Genomic DNA, 6,935 nt, shown 5'->3' on the forward strand with positions numbered 1-6,935 from the left:
GGAGCTTGGCTCAACAGGAGGAAGGGATTGCTAATAGGGTTGCGGACTGGACTGGAAAGAGAAAGCAGAACAGTAGTAGGACCTGGCAGAATGTTAGTCAACTAAGAGAGCAGGCCATTCTCCATTCTCTCAAGTGTCACTGAGCCCTACTCTTGGGCTAGACTCTGAGTGAGGTGTGGGGGAAATGGAAAACATTCTTGCTCTTTTTTTTTTTTTTTTTTTTTTTTTTGGAGAAAGGGAGGGAGAGACAGGGAGAAGGGGCAGAGGGAGAGGGAGAATCTTAAGCAGGCTCCATGCCCAATGTGGAGCCCTTACGTGGGGCTCAGTCTCATGACACTGAGGTCATGACCTGAGCCCAAATCAAGATTTGGATGCCCAACCAAATGAGCCACCAGGTACCCCAAAATGTTCTTGGTCTTAAATAAGATCTTTGAGTCGGTGTTAGGGAGGAGGGGAGGCAGGCAGTCAAGCAGGCAATGACAACACAGAGTGATGGTGGGGGTGGACGTATAGAGCCACAGGAACAGAAGGAAGGCCCTGTCATGGTGCACAAAGGTTCAGAGAAGTACACCTGGAGGGTGCCACCCCTCACCTGAGATATCTGTCATTTACAAGCCAAGGCCGCAGGAAGGGTGTTCCAAGCAAAGGTTCAGTCTAAGCAGAAAAGGGGCAAGTCTTATCAGTCAGTGATTAGCTAGACTGGTGGGTAGAGGAGGAAGCTGCTGTGAGGGCTGGAGCAGAGGCAACAGCTTTGTAGCCACTGAGAGGAATGGAACAGGAGAAACGGGCATCCATGTCTGGCCCCTACACTTCCCTATTCAAATGTAAGTATAGGCTGCACATTGCAGCCTGAGCGGAGGGCCTGAGGCTAGCATACTCAAGAGACGAGACCCAGGCTGCTGTTCCTTAGGAGCAGACGGTTGAGAGAGGGAGACAGAGCCAGCAACAGAGGAGAGGGAGAAGGGACCATATGTCAGGGGAGGGAAGGGAATACACCCTCATTGAAAACTTGTTGCGAAGCTTGGGGCTTGGCCTCAGTGTTTCTTTTTTTTTTTTTCTTTTTTTTTTTTTGGTCCACTGAGGCATTTTATTTGCACATATGTATTACATCCCTAGAAAAGAATCCCAGGATTTTCCCTCTTGTGTGTTTTCGTCTTGCTTCTTCATGGTCCATGATGCCAGCTGAAGTTGTCAGTACAATGAAACCAAACTGGCGGGACGGGAACAGGTTATTCTGCCATTTTTCTAGACCTTTCAGTTGTACATCAAACCTGGGGCTGATCACTCCACACTTGTTCAACCTGCCTGTGAGGTTCACAACAATCTTCCCCGCTCTGTGATCATCAATGATTTCAAATTCGCCAATGTAACCATGCTTCATCATCACAGTGAGAAACCGGACGATGACTTTGGGGCACGGCCTAATAAGAAACTTTTTTCAGTATTGTTGATGCTCTTGAGAGCATCTGCCAGGACATTCATGTGTACCATTATGGCGGCAAAGAAAGATGGTGGAAAGAGCGGCCTCGGTGTTTCTATCAGGCGGGGAGGGGCGGGGGTGGAGGAGGAGCTTCCAGGACTACGGTAAGGATTAAATAAGAAATGCATGTAAGTCTGTAGCATGCAGCTGCCACATAGGCTGCTTAATAAATCATAGCCAGGGCGCCTGGGTGGCTCAGTGGGTTAAGCCGCTGCCTTCGGTTCGGGTCATGATCTCGGGGTCCTGGGATCGAGTCCCGCATCGGGCTCTCTGCTCAGCAGGGAGCCTGCTTCCCTCTCTCTCTCTCTCTGCCTGCCTCTCTGTCTACTTGTGATCTCTCTCTGTCAAATAAATAAATAAAATGTTTATAAAAAAATAAATCATAGCCACCATGATTATCACTACCTGTTGTTCATTCAACAGCTATTTATGGAGTGCCTACTTTGTATCAGGCCCTGTTTTAGGGGCTAGGATACATCCTTGAACAAAACAGACAGAAACCATGGTTCTCATGGGCTCACATATTGGTGCACACTCCTTTTGTGTTCACAGCCTGCAAGGAGGGTCTAATTACCCTTTTTCTATAGATGAGGACCGGATGCTGAGAGCTTAAGCAACTTGTTAAAGGCTACGAAGCTAACAAGCGGCAGAGGCAGGATTTGAACCCAAGTCTGTGCGATGGCATGCCCAAGGCCCTCTCCACGGCCCCACCTTACCTCTCTATAAAAAGCAACACAGAATTAACTATTGCGTGTGTGGTGTCAGATGTCTTTTCAATGTGGATTTTCTGCAATGGTCCAGATTTTAAGCCCTCTGCCTCATGGTTCCTATAAATCATGAATACCCACCAGAACATGTCTGGGGTTTGGGCTTGCGAAGCTGGGATTGCTTTACTCATGGCAGCTGTAAGAGCTGCAGGGAGAAGAGAGGCCATTGTAGCCAGAGTAGTGGGGAAGGAGGAGGCTGGACCGGGAGCTGCAAGGTGGGAAAAGGAAAGAGGAGGGAGTAGAAATGGGTAAACAATAATCCAGAAGAAAGGAATGCACAGTGTGTTTCTGTGTCAGGAATCACATACGTGTGTGCACGTACTGACGGCTTCAACAAATATTTATTGAACACCTAACACGTCAGGTGCCGCTCTAGGCACTAGATCACAGCAAAGGAGGTGTGCTAGGTTCCTGCCCTCATTAGAGCTTGCAGTGTGTGTCGGTACATGCATGCACATGCATGTGTGTGTGTGTGCGCGCGCATGTGTATGTGTGTGCATGTGTGCATATATGTGTGTGCGTTGGGGAGGGTAAGGTCAAGGACACGGATGGGAGGCACAGGGAGAAGGTACATGAAGTTAAGAGCATTCATCCCGATGGAGACTCCTTCCCCTGAATTTTGCTCCCCTAGCTTTGCTTCTGGATTTGCCTGCTCCCTCCCACCCCACCCATACTTTTGCCAAGACAGGGAGAAGCACAGACTCCTGGAAGTTGCTCAGGAGGCCCCGGATGCCAGAGCGGAGGCAGCTCTGAGAGTGAGGCGTGGTGGCTTCAACCTTGCCGGCTGATGTTCCCTTTGGTGTGGTTCTTTTATCTACTGGCTCCACGCAGACAATCAATGCTAATCCAATCTTCGGGGACCAAATGAAACAGCGGGCATTTAAAGGGTTCGAGCTCTCATTCTGATTACGGAGCGACCTACACAATCGCTCTCGCCCCAGCCTGCCTGGGAGGGCACTGCCGTTGACAAAGCCCAAGCAGGCACTCTTTCTGCTGGGAACTGGCTATGATTTCTTCAGAGCTTGCCAAGCACAGAGGACCCTGGGGTAGCAGGAGCCTGGCCAAGGGTCCCAGAGGCCTGGTTCCTGCCTTGGGTCTATAATTAACTCCTTGTGTGGCTCTGGGAATGTCTTTTCCTACCACCACCACCTCCTGGGCCTCAGTTTCCCCATTTGTAACATAAGGGAGCTAGCTAAACCAGACCATCTTGGAGGTCCCTCCTCACTCCAAGGTTCTAGGACATTCATGATGCCAGGTCACACTACTCTAGTCTCCAGGACTTCTCTGGGACCTACATGGTGGGTATGAAGTTTAGTAACATAGGGATTTGTGTGTGTGTGTAGGTATATATACTGATTTGAACATTTCCAAGTCATATTAAGTGAAAAAAATTAAGTTGCAGAATGATTTCTATGAGGTGATACCACACACACATATTACATATGTGTGTACAAGCACACACGTGCATAGAACATTCGAACATCTCTGGAAAGACACATAACGAGAGCCCTATAATCTTGAAGGAAGGGCAGTGGATATCTAGGAAGATTTAAATTTCTCCTACCTTGTTGCACTTCCTGGTTTGTTTGTTTTTTTTTTTATAATTAGATTTTTTTTTAAATATTTTATTTATTTGACAGAGAGAGATCACAACTAGGCAGAGAGGCAGGCAGAGAGAGAGGAGGAAGCAGGCTCCCCGCAGAGCAGAGAGCCTGATGTGGGGCTCGATACCAGGACCCTGAGATCATGACCCGAGCCGAAGGCAGAGGCTTAACCCACTGAGCCACCCAGGCGCCCCTTCCTGTTTTTTTTTTAACCCTACACATTGTTACATTGAAAATTAAGAAACAATTTTTAAAATAGAGTGTGAACTTTGCCACCAGTTCATTTATTCACTTAGCAGGTATTTACTGGGCATCGATTATGTGCCAGATACTGATTTAGGAAATAGTGAGCAAGTCAGTGCCTGCCTTCAGGAAGCCCACATTCTTGATTGATAATACCCAGATTGATCAGCGTGTACTATAAGGCACAGTGGGGAGAAGGGGTGTGAAATACACGAGATACCCATGGGGACAAGGCATGGCTTTCTACCTGCAAACTGTTTGCTCCCGGGCAGGTCACCTCCCCTTACTGATCCTCTGGTTCCTCACCTATAAAATGGTGGTAACAATACATCCTGTTCCACGGGGTTCTTGTGAGAACTAATTGAAACGTGTACCTAGGATAATCATTGGATGATTAACAGTACTCAGGACATAGTAAGTGCTTCATACATGTTGATTATTGTTGGGGGGGGGGTCTAGAAGGGAGTGGACATGGCCAAGCTCTGTAGGGACTGAGAATGGTGGGGGTGGGGAGACACCTAAGAGGCAGAGGGGGTGCAGGAGTAGGAAGAGGTGAATAAACTCAGCTGGCTGTGGGTGGGGTTGGGGGATACAGAAGGGGAGGAGGGGTGTGAGGGATCCAACTTGGAGGATAGAAGTGGGTTTGGAGCCCTAACAAGTAGGGCTTGGTCCCAGGATGCTTGGTCCAGCCAGGAAATGGAGTGCAGGTTGGGGAGGTGGGAAGCTCATCCCATCCTCAGTGCCCAGGGACAGAGCCATCTCAGTGTTGGCTGGTCTGGGTCTGAGTGGCAGGTATCTCTAGGGTCTGCTTGTGGGCTGTTGGGAAAGTCCATTCAAAGCTTCTATCCCATCCCCTATGATGATGCCAGATTCTTTACTGTTAGAATCATTCTCCATGCGCAGGGCAGGGGACAGTGTCTGGGTGATGCTGTGTCTAAAGGTCTTTGCCAAGAATCTAGACTCAGTACAGGAACAGAGAGAGAGAGAGGATCTTCCTCAGGAGTTTCCAAACTAATTGACCTTCAGACTCTCCTGAGATTCCAGTACAGATCCCGGGGCCTTCATTGCTACGTGCTGGCCATGCCACCATGCCCAAGCCAATGACAGGTGCTTTTCAGGCAAATGGGGCTGGGAGCTTTTCCTTTGAACCCCAGCCAGGCTCTCATACAGGCCAGTCAAACTCCAGGGTCCATGTGTGTGAGAAACAACATAGTTATTTGTTTGGTGACTTAAAGCCTGCTGGGGGCGTGTGCATGTTTGTGTGTGTGCGTGCACGTGTGTGTGTGTGTGTGTGTGTGTGTGTGTGTGTGTGTATCTGTGTCTGTGTGACATGTAGGAATAAGGGAAAGGAAAGGAGTACAGGTCCAGTCGGGGGAGAAAGCCAAGGAAGTGAAATGTTTACTTCCCGAGAGAAAATGAAATCCAAAAGAAAAAAAAAAAAAATCATTGCCCTGGGGAACTCTCTGAATCTCACCTGCATTCAGTGAATCTCAGTGAATAATCTCATTCAGTGAAGCTTTTTATGCAAATCCACACAAACAGAATCTGGGCCCTGCTCCGAGTCCTGGGAGAGCTGACTCCATTTCAGGAGCTATGAGGGGGGAAGCGAATTTAGCAAGAGGCCCCTCCTGGAAGCTGAAGATAAGAGGCTAGCCATGGCCCACAGGGCTCATTTGACAGTTCCCGGTGATAGCTTCTTAGCCGCACACACAATATATATCTATGGCTTTTGGACACAAACTCAAAATATCAAATTTTTTCAAATTATTTTTGAGCAGCAAAATCGCCGTTGGGCCAAAGGAAGTTTTAAATGGAACTCTGACATAAAAAAGGAGAAGGCGAGCTGCTCTGGTCCCAGTATGGAAATGGGGATAGGGCACAGTGCCCCACCCATTCAGGCTGTGCCCACCACCCTTCATGCAGGTCTGGCCTCAGGAAACAAAGGTCTCAGCTCAGATTTAAAATGATTATTCTGGGGCGCCTGGGTGGCTCAGTGGGTTAAAGCCTCTGCCTTCAGCTCAGGTCATGATCTCAGGGTCCTGGGATCAAACCCCGCATTGGGTTCTCTGCTCAGTGGGGAGCCTGTTTCCCTCTCTCTCTCTGCCTGCCTCTCTGCCTACTTGTGATCTCTGTCTGTCAAATAAATAAATAAAATCTTTAGGAAAAAAATTAAAAATAAAAAAATAAAATGCTTGTTCTCTGGGATACCTGGCTGGCTCAGTTGGTTAAGCACCTGCCTTCAGCTGGGGTCAGGATCTTGGGATCCTGGGATCGAGGCCTGTGTCAGACTCCCTGCTCAGTGGGGAGTCTGCTGCTCCCTCTGCTTGTGCTCTCTCTCTCTCTCTTTCTCTCTGACAAATAATAAAATCTTCTTTAAAAATGTAAAAAACTAAAAAGTTTTGAGAAATAGAATAAAATAAAATGCTTTTGCTCCTTCACCTGCTGCACTTCAGAGAAGAATCCTCCCAGCACCCCGCTGCCATGCCTGTATCCGCTGTACTCAATAGGGGCCACCTGGCCACCACCTGGGGCTTGGTGCTATCCTGAGCTGAAGGACCAGTTCTTTCTGGAAAAAGGAACCTTAAAGGGACCATGGCTTGGGAGATGACTCAGTAGTTCTGGTTCTGTGACTTTGCCCAGTGACGAGGGCTCAGACTCTGAAATCAAAGGTTCAAATCCTGACTCTGCCACGGAATGTTGTATGGTCTCGGGCAAGTCTCTGAGCCTCTCTAAGCTTGTTTTCTCTGCCGTAAAATGGACACGGCCCCTACATGATAGGTTTGTGTAAGGAGTAAAGAAGCTGATCACCTCAGGGGTAGCAAAGGCATGTCTACGTGGCCC

The 6,935-nt window shown here is 48.5% G+C and overlaps 1 pseudogene; it reads right to left on the bottom strand.

The window, feature by feature from the left end:
- Positions 1 to 1,087: 1,087 nt before the first annotated feature.
- Positions 1,088 to 1,494, bottom strand: LOC123939282 (annotated as a pseudogene).
- Positions 1,495 to 6,935: the final 5,441 nt, after the last annotated feature.

The sequence above is a fragment of the Meles meles genome, chromosome 3, assembly GCF_922984935.1.
Source record: "Meles meles chromosome 3, mMelMel3.1 paternal haplotype, whole genome shotgun sequence".
Classification (NCBI taxonomy): domain Eukaryota; kingdom Metazoa; phylum Chordata; class Mammalia; order Carnivora; family Mustelidae; genus Meles; species Meles meles.